Here is a 17,082-nt window from a genome sequence, read left to right as displayed (position 1 = left end):
TCCCCAAGATCGGTTCTCCCTTTCTACACCTCTTTCCCTCCTGGTGTCGCCACTCCCACCGCTGGTCCTGAGGGGTTCATCCGTCCTAGATTCCCTGTGTTTCCAGATCCCTACTGCACCGCTGTGCATCCTCTGGCATAACCAGATCTGCAAGGTAGAATTGGGATCATGAGAATTGGGAGGGGAGGAAGCGTTCAAGAACTAGAGGACAAAAACAATCATTGTGTGATCACCTTCCTCACATAAACGCTGAAGATGAATGTGTGCATAAGCAAGTATGGTGAAGAAGGCTGATGGTGCCCGGCTATTGAGAGATATCATTTCTGGGGACTTAAACATTTGAAAGTAAACAAGCAGCCATCTAGCCCAGAAGCAACAAAGCCCACACGGAAGCAGCACACCAACAAGTGTGATCGTGAAGGGCAGAGGGGACCAGGTCTCAAACAACAAAGGCCGGGGGTGGGGGGGAAATCACATCACCGTGAATGAGGGAGAGTGCGTGATGGGGACCCAATGCCCATCTGTAGACAGCTGGACATCCCTTGCAGAGGGGTCGTGGGGAGGAGATGAGTCACTCAGGGTTCAGTGTAGCAACAATGAAACTCAAAACCTTCTAGTTATTTCTATTCAATATTCAGAAAATATTCATTGAATACTTATGATGTCCAGACACTCTGTAGAAGCTAATGATACAAAGATAAACATGGATTTTGATTCTTTATGAAGAAAGGAATTAAGAACCTTACAGTGTATGTATGTTCCAAGCTGTTCTAAGAGTAAGACAAGTCTTCACAGCCAGTAGGTAATATTTGAACCAGCTTCTAGGAAGGATTTTGCTACACTAAAGCAGTAAGTAAGACGAGGAGGTCAGAACTCTCAGTCAGGCCTAGAGGATTGTAAGTGAAAAATCGCCACCGGTCGGTAGCAGTGACTGTTTATTAACCCTGAGTAGGGCTTGCTTCTCCAATAGGATGGGAGGGTGGAAAACAGAATGGTGTGTTCAGAAAGCCTGCTAGAGAAAGTCCTTTCAAGCCAGTCAGTATCATCTGTGAGGTGGCTCCCAAAGCTTTGTAGAGAAACTCCGTGATCTTTTAATTCCACTTTCCAGGAACTTTTTGGAACCCACTCAGATTTCAACCTTTATAACTACAATTTCTAGTGAACCTGAAGTACATTGACAAGTTAGGCCATCCTTCTTCATCACATTTGATTCTGGGAATTTAAAACAATTCTCTTTAACTGAAACTTATTATCAAAGATCAAGGAAATCCTACCATGGCTACTACTGTTGAAAAGACAGTGAAAGAATAATCTTAAGGCAAGAGCTAGAGAACTTGAGGTATTTTGGTAATGGGAACAAACCGCTATGGCCATCCATGGAGCCTGCTTTTAAGGTGACAGAAATCATTTGGAATTTGTGAGTACACTTACTAAAGAGTAAGGGCTGCTGAATGCTTCCAGATTCACTTTGTAACGCGTACTGATTTATGTCCTCGACAGCCTATATTTAGTGCCCCTGCCTCCCCCTCAAAACCAACAAAACAGCAAAACACCTCACTGTCACCAAGTCATTTCTGACTCATAGCAAGCCTATAGGATGAAATAGAACTGCCCTTCTGTGTTTTTGAGACTGTAATTCTTTATGGGAGTAGAAAGTCTTGCCTTACTTCTTAGGAGTAGCTGGTGGTTTTCAACTGCTGACCTTGTGGCTAGCAGTCCCATGTGTAACCACTGTGCCACCAGGGTTCCAGTATATTTAGTGTCATTATGTCTTAATTTTCTAGTTACTAATTTGCAGATAATTGACTCCATGGTGTTTCCCACATTACTATTTTCAGGGACCCTTGTCTGACATTCAGAACTCAATGCCCTTAGTTTTTCTAGCCAACGGTTCAGCAAAAAACAGCACCAAACAAAAAAAAGCCCCAGCTGAATACAGAATACTTATTTGGGGTTGTCATATCTCATCCTATATTTGGTCTATTATTTCCTCCCTTGGTAAAAACTTTTCAGCAGCTTAAATAGTAAATAATAAATATTCCTAGAATTAGTCTTGCTCATCCTGCTATTCTTATTCTAGCTACAATCGAACACTTCAACCACAGTTAATAAAACATTATAAAATAAAGAATACACCTAACACCTTTATATTTTTCCTGCATATCTTTCCTCCAGAAAAGTAGAACAATGGCTTCCCTAAATGGTTTTGTTCATACTGATATCAAACTGTTTTTTTCCAAACATATCCAACCTCTTCCTATCATGGCCCCCATTCATCATCCATATCCTGGCACACTGACGACACTGCTGAGCCTGAAACATGCCTGGATTTTGACATGTGTGGCTTCCCTAATAGTGCTTCACCTATTGCACCATCTAGATCCACGTTCTGCAGGTCCAACATGATGCAGTGACATCAACGGCAATTTTCAAGGCAGACTGCTGGAGTATATCTCAATATTTTTAGCTGGCTCCTCACCGAGATATATATGTTACAAACATAAGAACAAGAGAGTGTATGAGTCAATATAGTTGCAATAGAATACCAGGGACTATGGGGTGTATGCATTGTCTCTGGAGACAGAAAGGCTGGATTTAAATCCTGATTCTGTCCTTGTTTTTTCACATCATGTTCCAAAACTGGTTTATCATTTCTTTACCTCTGTCTCCTTATAAATTGTAATTAAAGTACATGTCATCAGACTCATGCAAAATTTAGGTAACAGAACTCCAAAAGTTGTTGGGAGGATTAAATATAGTTAATACATTAAAACTTAAAACAGGCCTGGTATATGCCACTTGAGAAATACTTTAATACTTATCATTTTAACAAGTTCTAATTTTTAGTGCACAGTCATCTAAAATAAAAATCAGTCATACAAACCACCCACCCCCAAAATACAACCACACGGCACCGATAGCAACGGCAACAAACGTTCCTGTTTTTCCAGTGCTTGGAGCATTCCGGTGGTTGTCCCTTCCTTTTGAGAAGTGTTTTCTCTAGTCCTTGTACCTATCACAGGTACCTCCTGCAGTTCGGAGAGATCCTGAGAACTGAATAACATATCGGGAACACTAGAAATGTGAAAAATCTGCTCAGGTAGGTTTTGATATTGAGCATATCCAACACGGGGTGAATGCCACTGATCTTCCCACTTGTTTTTGTTTGCATATTTGTCCTGGGTCTAGGGAGCTACATTGACCTCTGCCTTCTTCATACCATGCAGGCTGTCCACAACATTCTGGCAATTAATGAGGCCATCTACCTAAAATCCTGAGATATACAAAAGAAGATGCTAAACATATCAAATTTTAGTTCATGGGTGGCTACTCTAGAATCTATGCTTGTGAAACTTGGTATATTTATGTAACTGTGACAGAGAAATTTTTTCAATCTCATTGTTCATATTGAGGATGCTGTAAGTGTCAATGAAATCACTACTTAATTGAAATCTTCCTGAATCAACGCTCTGACCTTCTAAATGCCCTCCCCATCCTCTTCTTTTCATGGCTCTATTACAGCACTCAGGTGACATTAGCACTTGATTACCTTTATTACTATCAATTCTGAAATAAACTATGTCAGCTATATTAGCCAAAATATATCCCCACAACTACTCAGTATCATATCTTATTCTTCCCCTCAAAATTTAGAAGCCAGAATTTTATTCTTTGAAATATTCAAATACTCGAATATAAACCGACCCGAGTATAAGCCGAGGTACCTAATTATTACCTGGGAAACCAGAAAAACTGATTGACTCGAGTCTAAGCCTAGGGTGGAAAATACAGAAGGTATTGGCGAGTTTCAATAATCAAAACAAATGAAAATAAAATTATTAAAAATGAGACATCAGTGGGGTAATATATTTAAATATTTATCTTAAATAAAAGGACAACAAGTCATTTAACATTAGTAAACCAGCACAGTAAGTGGAAAATAGGTTCAACAAAAACAAGAAGGTATCAACAATGATACCTTAAGAGTACTATTCCCTGAGCTCAATCAGCAACCAAGCTAAAATGCAAAGAGTTAAAATCCTTCAAAAGTGAAATCCTCATCATCATCCATATCCCAATGCAGGGCTTCAGCTGGTGTGAGGTCATCATAGACGCTGTCCTCACTGAGATCGCCGTCATCACCACCACTGCTGTCATTTTCATACAAAGCGCAGTCTTCACTGCCATCCATAGCATTACTATTACTACATTTCTGGAAGGCACGCTGCACCATGTCTTCTGGAATGTCTTCCCATGCATCTCGAACCCACTTTGCTATTAACTCTATGTCAGGCTTCATGAGATGTCCTCCTTTTGTTAGTCGGGCTTGACCAGATGACATCCATTCATACCACTGACCTGTGTATAAACCGAACTCCACTTTTCAGCACATTTTTTTGTGCTGACAAACTTGGCTCATACACGAGTATATATGGTACTTAAAAATTTAGTTATAAAACTATTATTACTATTAAGAAATTTAAACACTATAAAAGAGTGTCGTATCCCGAACAATGACCACCTCCATTAATTATTTTGCATTCCTTTTGTAAAGGAATTAGGTTCAAGTCATAATTTGAGTTGTTTTACTAAACTTTCAAACCTCAGCATTCAAAAAGTAAATTTTGTCTCTCATTGCCATTTAGAATGAGAAATGTTGACAAAAGGCATCACAAGCTATAATGTCAGTTTTAAAAATATTTAAAGAATCTTCAATTTAGCACTAGTATTTAGAACTGATAAATATTGATATTTATGAAGTTTCATAAGCTCTGACATTTAACCTTCTTTTTTTGAAAACATAAATAAGAGGACACATCCCTCTACTTCATTGAACACCTATTAAGTAGCCGTGAAATAAGTCACATTTAGGAGCTAACAACCCCTATTTTTGATCCCAAATTATTTTTCTTTTTCTGGTTAATGAAAACATATTTCCCAAGCAAAGGGCATAATTCAGAATACATTATAAAGTGACAAATATGAAATTTGAGATCTGAAAAACATCATATTCGAAGTAATCTTAAGTTTTTCTTCATGTAACAAAAATAAATCACTCCCCTCCCCTGAGTTTTAACTATACGGAGTGTGGTAGCTACACAATTCCATGTCAACTTGATAAATAGAATGAAGGGCTGAAATCAAGTCAATCAATCCGGTCACAGTCTGGTGGCATGCCCTTCTCATGAGGCCCCCTGTGGGTGTGGCTTTCTGGGATGTCTCTTCCTTTCTGGAGGTGGGGCACTTTCTCTCTGCTACACCTTCCAGTTGACAAGCTAAATGGAAACACGCTGCTGGCAGCCAGAGCCCTGGAAATGCTTCCACTGCCACTGGATCCACAAGACTTTCCATCCACTGGCCTGTGATCTTCCTGCATTCAGCATCATTGCATGTGTTTTGTGAGTCTGAAGAGGATTTCATAGACTGGTACTGGACATATGAGCTAATATCGGATTTATAGACTTGATCTGGAATGGGTTGGCATGTCTTATTGATACATTATTACTTATTGGCATAAAGTTCTCCCTTACACACATGAGTGTCTTTGGATTTGTTCCTCTCGTCAATCCTGACTAACACACAATCTATGCAAGGAGCACTGGTGGCAAAGGTGGGTTAGGTTTTGGGCTCCTACCAACAAAATGGTGGTTTAAACCTATCACCTGCTTAGTGGAAGAAAGACAAGTGAAACATTTCATAAACATAAGCAATAACAGTTTTATCTGTTTTGAATTCTTGGTTTAAGAATAAACTGATTAAATTCTTTTATAAGATGCATAAATCACCTCTCCAGCATCCTGTTAAGGGTCTAATGTGTAGTTAAATAGCACACATTTAAATTGATAGTGATACCAAAGACACAGTGGAGAAATTAATAGCAGGAAATACCAGAAGCATTAGGGGTCAGTTATTAGAGGGTAAGCTAAATCTCAGTTTCTCTGCATCTGGATTTAAAAAGGAAATCACTTACTAGCTTTCTGAATAAGTTGAAAAAAACTTAAAATAACTGGCAATTGAGATTTGAAGACATTGTATGCATTTGTTACTGCCTATATGTTTGCCTAAGAATATCACCGAACTTCTTGATTTCTTAAGTGGAGTTTGCTTCTTTCAACATTTGTAGTTGTACATCTTTTCTGAATACTTTTGATTATTATAATAATAATGTAGGAGCGTGGCCTTCTCTCTTCCCCATGGCGTGTGCTCATCCACTGATATTCGTGTACCTGAAAACGGCGAATCATCTGCCAGCTGTGTTCAAGGCGCCCATCTGGCCGGATATCGTTAATTTTGTTCACACCAACCTGCGCAAGAACAACAGGCAGCCCTGTGGTGTCAGCGAATTGGCAGGTCATCAGAGCAGTGCTGAGGCTTGGGGTACTGGCCGAGCCGTGGCGAGAATTCCTAGAGTCCGGGGTGGTGGGACACACCGCTCTGGCCAAGGCGCGTTTGGAAATATGTGTTGTGGAGGTCTCATGTTTGCGCCAACCAAAACCTGGCGCCGTTGGCATCGGAGCGTGAACACAACTCAGAAGCGCTACGCCATCTGTTCGGCCCTGGCTGCCACTGCCTTGCCCGCCCTCGTCACGTCTAAAGGGCATTGTATTGAGGAAGTTCCTGAACTTCCTTTGGTGGTCGAAGACAAAGTAGAAGGCTACAAGAAGACCAAAGAGGCAGTTTGCTTCTTAAGAAACTTAAGGCCTGGAATGATATCAAGAAGGTCGATGCCTCTCAGAGAATGAGAGCGGGCAAGGGCACAGTGAGGAACCGTCGGCGGATCCAGCGCAGGGGACCGGGCATTATCTACAATGAAGACAATGGAATCATGAAGGCCTTCAGGCACATCCCCGGAATTACTCTGCTCACTGTCAGCAAGCTGAACGTTTTGAAATTTGCTCCTGGTGGGCACGTGGGGCGTTTCTGCATTTGGACTGACGGTGCCTTTCGCAAGTTGCATGAGCTGCACAGCACCTGGAGGAAAGCAGCCTCCCTGAAACGCCACTCTTGCCTCCCCAGGCACAAGATGATCGACACAGACCTCAGCAGAATCTCAAAAAGCCCTGAGATTCAAAGAGCCCTCCGAGCACCACGCGAGAAGATTCATCGCAGAGTCCTGAAGAAGAACCTACTGAGAAACCGGAGATTTACGTTGAAGCTCAACCCATATGCAAAGGCCACACGCAGGAACACCAGCCTCCTGCAAGCCCGCAACCACAAGCTCAGGGTGGCTAAGGCGGATGCAGCATGAGAGGTCAAATTGGATGAGAAGGGAGTTCCCAGCCAGAAGCCCCAGGTGGGGAAGAAAGAGGCAAGAAAACAGCCATGGTGAAGAAGCCGAAGAAGCCTGTGGCAGGAAAGAAGGCTGCAGCTAGCAAGAAGCCCGCTGCTGAGAAGCAGCAGCCGGCAGAAAAGAAGCCAACTGCATAAACGGCTCCTTGTTATGCCCTGGGAAGTTGTCTTTTGGACAGCTTATTTTGACTAAAGACCTGCTTGAAACAGCAGCAGGAGATAAAAAACAAAACAAACAACAACAAAAAACGAATAACGTACTATTTTACATGTTACCACAGTTATTTTGTAAACTTTTCTTATTAATCCTTATACTAAACTCCTATTAAGCGAAGTGGGTGAGGAAAATGGTAAAATCACATCAAATTAGCCTCCTGTGTGATTCCTTCAGACTTTGGTGTTGTTTTCTGAGATTTCACAATACACTTGGCACCCCAAGTGCCTTTTAAACTTCACTGTATACTTTGAGTTGATTATCCCCTAAGGATGTCTGGACATATTGGAAGAAGCAGATGGTGTTGGGTTTTCAGCCGGGCTCTCAGGAGAACTCAGAGAGTTAAAGCAGGAAGGAGATCTTTTGAAGACAAAAACATTTGCTTCCAAACACGGCTATATATTTAATGATAGTAATGATAAAAAATATTAGGAATCACAGGTAACATTATTTGGGTCTATATTAAGTGCCAGGCCTTGTGCTCACTGCCTTACTGTCATTACTTTATGATTGGTATTTAAAAGCGCTCACAATCACACTGGAAAAGGTCCCGCATAACCAACGTGAGCAAACTGAACCTCGGGGAAGTAAGCAACTCCATCTCCACTCAGAGCCAGGAGGAAGAAGGGGTCCTCTGGCAGTGACACGTGTATTCCACATACAGAAGCCCCTGGATGCGCAGGTGAACTGCATTTGGGTGGCCTGAGTAAGCTGGTGGGTTAACCAGACTCATCTCCATTGCGCTGAAACTGGTAACTGAAGCACACCCAGTAAAAGAACATATTTGAAAAAACTCATTTATTCTCACTTGAAATCCAAATTCAAGGAAGTCCGAGGGAATTCTTGTGTCCAGGATATGCCTGCATGGGCCTGCGCACATTTGGAACCATCAAATCCCTCTCTGCGCCGATAAATGAGGTGGAAGGCCAGAGCTGGCACAGGCAGGGCTGCAGCAGGCGCTGCATCCACGTGTTTGGAGAGGAGAAAAGAGGATGACCCTGGCTTTTTGATCCTATCAAGTGAAAGGGAGTCTTCCTTAAAATGTGATGTGTCCGATGGTAAGCGCAGTCCTGAAAATCTCAAGTTATTTAGGTACTCTCGAGGAGGGAGATAGGAAACACCTAATAGCATTTCATGAACACGAAATATTTGGATTCCTCTTAGATCAAGAGCAATTCCAGGATTGACAAAAGGGTTAGTGTGAGGCTACTATTGGGAAAGCTAGCAATCCAAATACACCCGTAGATGGAAGAAAAGTCTGCTGGTCTGCCTCAGAAAGGCCACAGGAACAAAAACCCTGTGGAGCGGTTCTACTATGACAGACAGGCGCTCACCACAGTTGAAGTGGGTTGCAGGACACTGGTTTCAATGGTTGAGGTCACTATATTCTTTCTTTTTTTAACATTTTATTAGGGGCTCATACAACTCTTATCACAATCCATACATATACATACATCAATTGTATAAAGCACATCTGTATGAATCATATGGTTTTCTGACTCAAAATGACCAGTACCAGTCTATACTAGCTCAGGGATGCCAAGGACATTAATGTTTCTGTGTTACATTTCATTTCTGATGACTTCCAATTTTCCTAGAGTCGTATTTTGCACCTTCCATGGAGGTCACTATATTCTTATCAGTACATTGCTATCTTATATCAGAGACAAGGAGAAGAGTTGATGGCCAAAGAGAGGAGTGGGGAGCGCTGTGTCCGACCTGACAAACTTACACCCTTTGCCTTTTAAACTACTGCACAGTACCACGCCGAAGCATGTCCTTTTGAATGATCACTGATGTCATCATATCTTGCTTTTAAAAACGTCTTCAAACTCTGCTCATTGAAGAGCAGGGTTGCTTATGGAAATTCACCTGAAATGGGGTGGATGATTCCATTGTAATTGTAGGATCTTATTTTCTGTATAAATGTATTTTGAATATATTCTCCGACATGATTAGTTGAACAAGATTGTATCCCAATGATATACCAGTTGGTTTAGAACTGTGCTCCATGAGCTTTTCAATGGTTTATTTTCTGGAAAGCAGAATGAACACTAGGCCTTTCTTGTGAGGAGGCCAAATCCCTTCTGGGTAAGTTCAAACCACAAACCTACAGCTTAGTAATTAGCTACTTAAGCAATTACACCACCCAGGGGCTCTGTGCTACACACAGACTGGTATCGTTTTCAACACAGAAAATGCATAATGATTGTTTTGCATGATATCTTTATTTCAGATGAGAAAGTTGAGTCTCAGTGGAGCTAAATAAAGTTCATAAACTCAGCCACTTAGCTGGTAAGCAGTAGAGTCACAACTTGAACCCACTGCCCCGTTCTTCAGTATTCTCTTGCACACGCTTTCTTTCTGTTCTTCTGCGTGCTCCTTTGCTTACTCACTACGTACATTTTATTAGGAACTACAGAACATGCAAATGAAGACGTGCCATGTCTATGTGGAACTTGAAGAGAAATAGCAAAGTACATCTTAGTTTAAGAAGTTAAACATTACTAATATTTATGGGTCCCTTTCTCCCCAACGCCATCTCTACTGGCAACCACTTCCCTGAATTTCAAGTTAACCATTCTCTTGTTTTTCTCCAAAGCAGGCGATCGTCCTTGGTTTGGAATATTTCTCTTTTATGAGAGCCAAACGTACAGATGTTCCCTGAAGCACAATGGATATTTTATATCTCCAATATAAGATCAGAATTTTAAAGCCATAAAAACAGCCAATTAGTTTAGGGATCAATGTTGCACTTGCACCCTATTACTGCAGTCTGCCATGATACTATATCTTCTGACCATGAAGGAGTTGCTTTTTGGAATTTCCACATCCTTTGATAATATAAATTTTATAAGAATAATGAGCCCCATTGGATACTTCTTTATTGTTTTTCTTTTTCTAAAACCATTGTGCGATTCCTTGTCCTACTCAATGGAATATACTATTGTTTCAAAACCAGAAGTGGAAAGCAATCCCACATAATATAAACAAAACCAAGCACCTCCCCTTTCCGAGCACCAATACTATATAAAAGGGCAAAAGAAAGAAACCATCCATTTATGCTGTAGCCATTGTCAGGTTTAGTTTCACTCCCTGACAGAGACAAAATCTGCTGGGTGCCATGGCAACATATAGCCTTGAATGTGGCAAAGACACTCCTTGTATAAAATCTTGCTCACAAATTCTCTTCATAAGTGTTAGGAGAGGTGTGAGCTACTCTTAAAACTCAATAAATTAAAAATAAAGGTGGAAGAAAATCTTACGAGCATTTTAAGAAGTGTCTTTCTGGTTTCTTATAACATCAGATTACTGTCTCATTTTCCCTCCTACATCCATACGGTGCAGGCACAGCATATGTATGTCCTGACAAGTGGCAGATGAATGCAGAATTAAGGCACATCAGAAGATGCAGGGACAAGAAAGTCATGTGATTCTAAAGAAGTTATTTCCGGTTGTAGAGTCTGCCTGCCTTCCTGTCTTCTTTGAGCAAACACAGAATATTTGTTTGAATAAGTTTATTTGACATACCTCTCTGGTGTTAAGGTCGATATCTGGGTGTTTGAAAGGTCTACTTGTTATCTGTACTTACCTATCCATCAGAGTTAAATACTGTCCATGTGACGAAAGAGAGAGTTATTCTTTGAGCACTTGCCAAATACATAGTGCACAAGTGCATGGTCTTAGCCAATTCTGCAAGACAACCTATAATGAAGTACTACTTTCCCCAGACACCAATCACAAAATAGATTCAGAAAAACAGGTAAAATGTTATTAACATAAGGGAATGAAGAAAACTTTCAAAATCAAAGAAGCAACTTCGAAAGAACCCACATGAAGTACAGCCTCCTCTAACCTGCCACCAAAAGAACTAGATGATACCCAGTGTGGTAGTCACCTTATCTGGTGTCGATTGAAGGGTTACGAGTGGAGTGGTGGAGTCTAGGCTGTCGATCTGGAGATAGCGAATGAGACTTCTGTGGGCATGGCCTTCTCCTGAGAATTCTGGGAAACCTGGTACTTCCTCCTTGGAGGCAGAAGACACTAGTCTCTCTCTGCTACTCCCTGGGAGACATTACGCCAGAGAAGCCAAAGAGAGACCCATGCCAGCACTGAGATGCTTACAACGCCACTGGACCGAAAGATTTTCTACCCACTGGCTTATGATTTTCCTGCATTTGACTTCATTGCATGTGTTTCATGAATCTGAAGAGGACTTTATACTGGTATCAGATGTATGGGCAAATATCAGACTTCTGGCCTTCGACTGGACTGTATTGGGATGTTTTTTCAATGTTCAATTGCTCTTGTATACAAACCTCTCCCTTAGATACATATGCATGCTTATGAATTTGTTTCTCTAGTCTACCCAGACTAACACAGCCAGTTACCAGAAATAACCATTCTGACCAAGAACACAATGGAAGGTCCTGGTTGCAATGGGTAATAGAAAAGTAAATAAATAAATAAGATTTAGGGTAAAATGTGAGGCCAAATATTCCCCCAGCCTCCCCAAAACCTTAGTGGTTAGAAGGTAACTAAAGTAACATGAGTATCTTCCAGAGAAAACTTTCTAACTTGAAACTGAAAGCACTCCTACAGGTGACCTGTCAGACAAATAATAGGCTGGAGTATAAGCAACTTAGGAAATGTGCTCTAAAGAGCTATCAACTATTCGAAGCCCAAAGGGCAACTGGAAATCAAAGAAAAGGAGACAGGAAGGACCAGAAACCAGACTAATAGAAACAGGAAACCCAAGGAGAAAAAGAGAGTGCTGACACATTTCTGCCAATGTCACACAACAATTTATGAATGAACTATTGATTGGGAAACTAGTTTTCTGTGGGAACTTTAAAGCACAATAAACTAAAAAATTAGCATATATATATATATATATAATCTCCAAGACAAGTAAACCACGCAGGAACAATAATGGGAGTAACAATACCATGAGGGTAGGGGGAAGGTGGGGGGTGAAGGGGGAATCGATCACAGTGATCGATTATGTACCCGCTTTGTCTTTAGCAATTGTGTCAGGAAGGTGAGCATCATGGAATACCAGTTTTATAGAACAAAGTATTCTTGCATTGAGGGAGTACCTGGTACCTGAGTGGAGGCCCAATGTCTATCTGCTACCTTAATACTAAACCTATAAATATATGCACATAGATCTATTTCCCCATCATCATATATAACTATATTTACATTTGTACATGCCTGTATTTAGACCTCTATAAATGCCATTTTCCTCTGTTTCTTTTTACTTTCCTAAACAAGAGGTATTTTTAATGAATAAGTCATTCATCTTACAAAATTTTATCTTGCATTTTCCAATATAATTTCTTCCACCAAGGCCATATTTTCCAATTATCAATCATTTCTCTTTGTTTCAAAATTTTATATTTCAATCACCAGACATTTCCAATGGCACCTCTATTCACTTAAGATTTCAGAATTTGGTAGAATTCTTAATTTCTTCATCATTAGCTTTAGTGGTTTCTGAATAAAGTTAGTCATATTGATTGGTTTTCCTTGCGGGCAATATGGATGCCATCCTATTATAGACAGCACTGTACTTCAAGACGGATGTTGAAATGTTCTTTCTCACAGGACTTCAATATCATTCCTATTTAATTTGTCATTCTCAGCATAGTAAACCATATGTTTGTCCAAATTAAACATGCCAACTACCCTTCCTTTCAGCCCATTGAGGCCTAGCATTTCAATATGTATTCTTTCTCTCTCTTTCATTTTTGATAACTTTCCGTATTCTGAGATCCATACCTCCTGTATTCCATGTTCCAATTATTAATGCATATTGAAAGCTTTGATGTTCAGTTTGTCATGCAGCATCAGCAAATGGAGAGCTCCACAGGTTTGCTTCATTCACATGATTTAAGCCAACTCTGCGGGATCATCTCTTTCTCTATTATATTTTGAGTAACTGATAACCTGAGGAGCTTATCTTCTGGCACTATGTCAAGGAGTGTTCTATTGCTACCCATAAATATAATTTAATGTTACCCATTAGCCAATTTTTCAGAAGTGATCTACCTGATTCCCTCTCCCTAGTCTGTCTTAGTCTGTAAGCACCATGGCAACACAATGCACCACAATAAAACAAACCGACACGTGGGAAGTGGTGGTTTGGCCTAGAGGATCCTAATGTACTGACTCTAACCAACAGTGCCTAAAATACTGCTTGGTTTTCTTATGGCTTTGTTAACATTTTTTTTCTTTAAAAAATTTTAATAAATCATTTTATTGGGGGCTCTTAAAGCTCTTATAACAATCCACACATCCATTGTGTCAAGCACATTTGTACAAATGTTTTAAAAAGGATGATGTTGCCATCATCCTTTTTAAAACATTTTCTTTCTACTCGACCCCTTGGGAGCAGCTCCTCATTTTTTCCTCCCTCCTATATCTTATATGGTCCCCTGTCACCCTTCATCCATGTTTCTGTTGTTCGTCCCCCTGGGGTGGGGAGGGTGTTATACATTGATCACTGTGATCAATGCCCCCTTTCTCCTCCCACCTTCCTCTACCCTCATGGTATCACTACTACCATTGTTGTACCTGAGGGCTTTATCTGTCCTGGATCTGGTGTGTTGAGAGCTCTTATCTGTACCAAAGTATATGCTCTGGTGTAGCCAGATTTGTAAGGTAGAACTGGGGTAATGATAGTAGGTGAGGAGGAAGCATTAAAGAATTAGAGGAATGTTGTGTAATTTATCAGTGCTATACTGCACCCTGGCTAGCTCATACCTTCCTTGTCTGTGAGGGGAGGTCCAATTGTCTACAGATGGGCTTTGGTTCTTCACTCTGTCTCCCATGTTTGCATCGATATGATAGTTTGTTTGGGGTCTTCTGATGCCTGATACCCGATCCCATTGACACCTCATGATCACACAGGCTGGTATGCTTCTTCCATGTGGTTTTTGTTGCTTCCCACCTAGACGGCTGCTTATTTATCTTCAATAGTTTAAGACCCCAGATTCTATATCTTTTAATAGTTGGGCACCATCAGCTTTCTTCACCACATTTGCTTGTGCACCCATTTTGTTGAGAAGGTGAGCATCACAGGTTATTAGAACAGAGTGTTCTTGCATTGAGGGAATATTTGAGGAGAGGTTCAATGTTCATTTGCTATCTTAATACTTAAAACATAAATATATGTACATAGACTTATACCTCTATAATTATATATAAATATATTTACATATGTCTGTGCCTGTATTTATATCTCTATAAATATATGTTGCCTCCTACTTCTTAAAGAAGAAAAGCTGGTCTGTTCTTTCACACACCAACCTCCTCAAACTCAACCAATGACCTGCCACTTCACTTCAAAATTGTGGACTTGGAAGCCAAAGTCTATTTTCCATTGACCTGACTGTTAGAAAACCCCAATCTTACAGTTGGTGTTTGCTTTGACTAAATTTTGACATTACACAATTCTTTCTAAAGGATAACATTTTTTACTGTAAATAATAATCGAGATGTTTGCTGAAAAGAAATAAAAGGAAAAGGAGGTAGGGTCAATTCCATAAAATATTTTTAAAGTAGCCCTATTAGGTCATTCTCCCTAATTGTTTTCATTCTAGGAAGCCACGGACAGTTACCTTACCAGGAGTTCCTGATGATTGGGTGGGTTCAGGTAGGGAACTCCCACAACCACCTAAGTTGTGTTCACTCTGAAACTTGTTCAGACGGTGTAACTTCAGTATAGAGTTATATTTTTCCCTCATTCAGTATATTGGAGTTAGACTGAGCTTTAAAGGAGTTTCTCAAACACATTAAGCTAACATTTTTGATGACAAAGATCTAGGATTATTTCCTATTGAATGACTGAGAAAAAGCTATCTTTTTTTCTTCTTCCTCTTCAATGTACTACTCATCTATAGGAGAGAATATATATGCAATGTATGTATATATATTTAGAAAGAGAAAGAGAGCCATGCATCCTGCCAGAGCCAGATGGAAGCAAGTGAAAAAGAGAAGGGACTGACTCAATTGGTATGTAGATGTGTTTCAGTATAAAATCATAGCAATTCACCCTCAGAGTGCACAATGGGCTGCTGATTGCAGAAGACAGGGCCTGTTGAGGTTTTGTCAGCACTTTCATTGTGCTCCATAGCTTATAACTCAGCTGCAGAAAGTTTGAGAGTCTGTGGGAGTAAAGAGACTCCACAACTTCTAAAACATGCATCATATTGTCTATGCAAACACACAGACACATCTTAGGGTTTTGTGGTGGCAAGAGGGCAATGGTTGTTTGGTGGTAGAATTCTTGCTTTCTATTAAGAGGTCTGGGTTTAATTCCTAATCAATATAATGCATGTACAACCAGCATCTGTCTGTCAATAATGCGAAATACGTTTTAGTGGAACCCCCAGAGGAAGCCAACAGGGAAAGACAGAACTGGCTATTTGCTTCTGAAAATCAGCTACGGAAAGCCCCGTGGATAGTAATGGTCCAGTCTACCAACACATTATGGCAATACAAGAGGTGATCATTTGAACAAGGGCACACCGAATGGCTTAAAACAGGAAAAGTGTGTGTCAGGGTTGTATCTTCTCATCGTAGTGCAGGACCACGCAGCGTTTCATTCATTGTTCTTCTTCTTCATGAAGAAGTGCATGAAATCATACTGAGTTTGGCCCGCATCAACAGTAGCTAATGGCAACAACAATAACCTAGAATATGAAATATTTTCAAATGCAGGGTTGAAAAATGGGAGCTTCAATTACATAGGGATCAATAAAACTTTCATTACCTAAAATTCTGGCTGGAGGAAGGAGGGTGGCAGCGAGAGAGAAAATACTGAGAAAATATAAAGAATCAATAATGCATGAATGAAGCTTCACTCTGTTCTTCTACACATGACTAGACGTGGTACCATGACTCAGAGTCAATTTACAATGTAAATAAATCAATAATATCATTACCTCCAAGGACACGTACCATATATTCTGCCAATACTTTTAAATATAGTGGAATGATAGGACCAATGAATCTTTAAAACTGAATTCTGCTTTCAGGGGGCCTTCAGAAAGTCCATGGAAAAATTTCATTATGTTTTAATTGTTTGGGCCGGCTTCGAACTAGGCAACCCCCGTTTGGACTAAGCTGAAGCAGATCGGGGCCCTGCATGTGCTTCCCTGCACATCCCCAAGGTCAGCAGCAGCCAGCGCCAGGTAAGAAAACCAGTGAAACCAGATGTTACTGGTTCAAAGAAAGCTGCTAGGAGTCCACAAGCAATTCTCTGAGTTTCCAGACCCCATATGCTAATTGCCATACATTCCTCACCACCCCTTTAAATACCCTCACCCCAGGTGCTGAGCAGACTTCCCTGACCTGTTGGCCTAGGTCATGGAATCTCATCTGGGAGCTCCCCCCAGCCCCTAATAAGACTATTTCTGTTTCTGCTCTCCCTTGTCCTGTCAGTTATGTCTGTCTTCCTCCCTGTACCTCAGTTTCGCTTTTACATTAATATCATTTCCCCACAGACTTTTTAAAGTTCCTTCAGATGTATTCATTAAGCTCATCAGCAGATTATTATTTTATCAATTTAT

General features: G+C 40.5%; 1 protein-coding gene and 1 pseudogene across 1 annotated transcript in view; one reads left to right on the top strand and one right to left on the bottom strand.

Moving 5' to 3' along the window:
* XKR4 (XK related 4) overlaps positions 1-17,082 on the bottom strand; it is a 386,973-nt gene that overhangs the window by 136,254 nt on the left and 233,637 nt on the right. The window lies entirely within an intron of this gene.
* On the top strand, positions 6,195-7,428 carry LOC142448492 (large ribosomal subunit protein uL4 pseudogene; annotated as a pseudogene).

The sequence above is a fragment of the Tenrec ecaudatus genome, chromosome 5, assembly GCF_050624435.1.
Source record: "Tenrec ecaudatus isolate mTenEca1 chromosome 5, mTenEca1.hap1, whole genome shotgun sequence".
In the NCBI taxonomy this organism is placed as follows: domain Eukaryota; kingdom Metazoa; phylum Chordata; class Mammalia; order Afrosoricida; family Tenrecidae; genus Tenrec; species Tenrec ecaudatus.
Note: the sequence above shows the minus strand (reverse complement) of the source record. Positions and strands in the feature narration are given on the sequence as shown.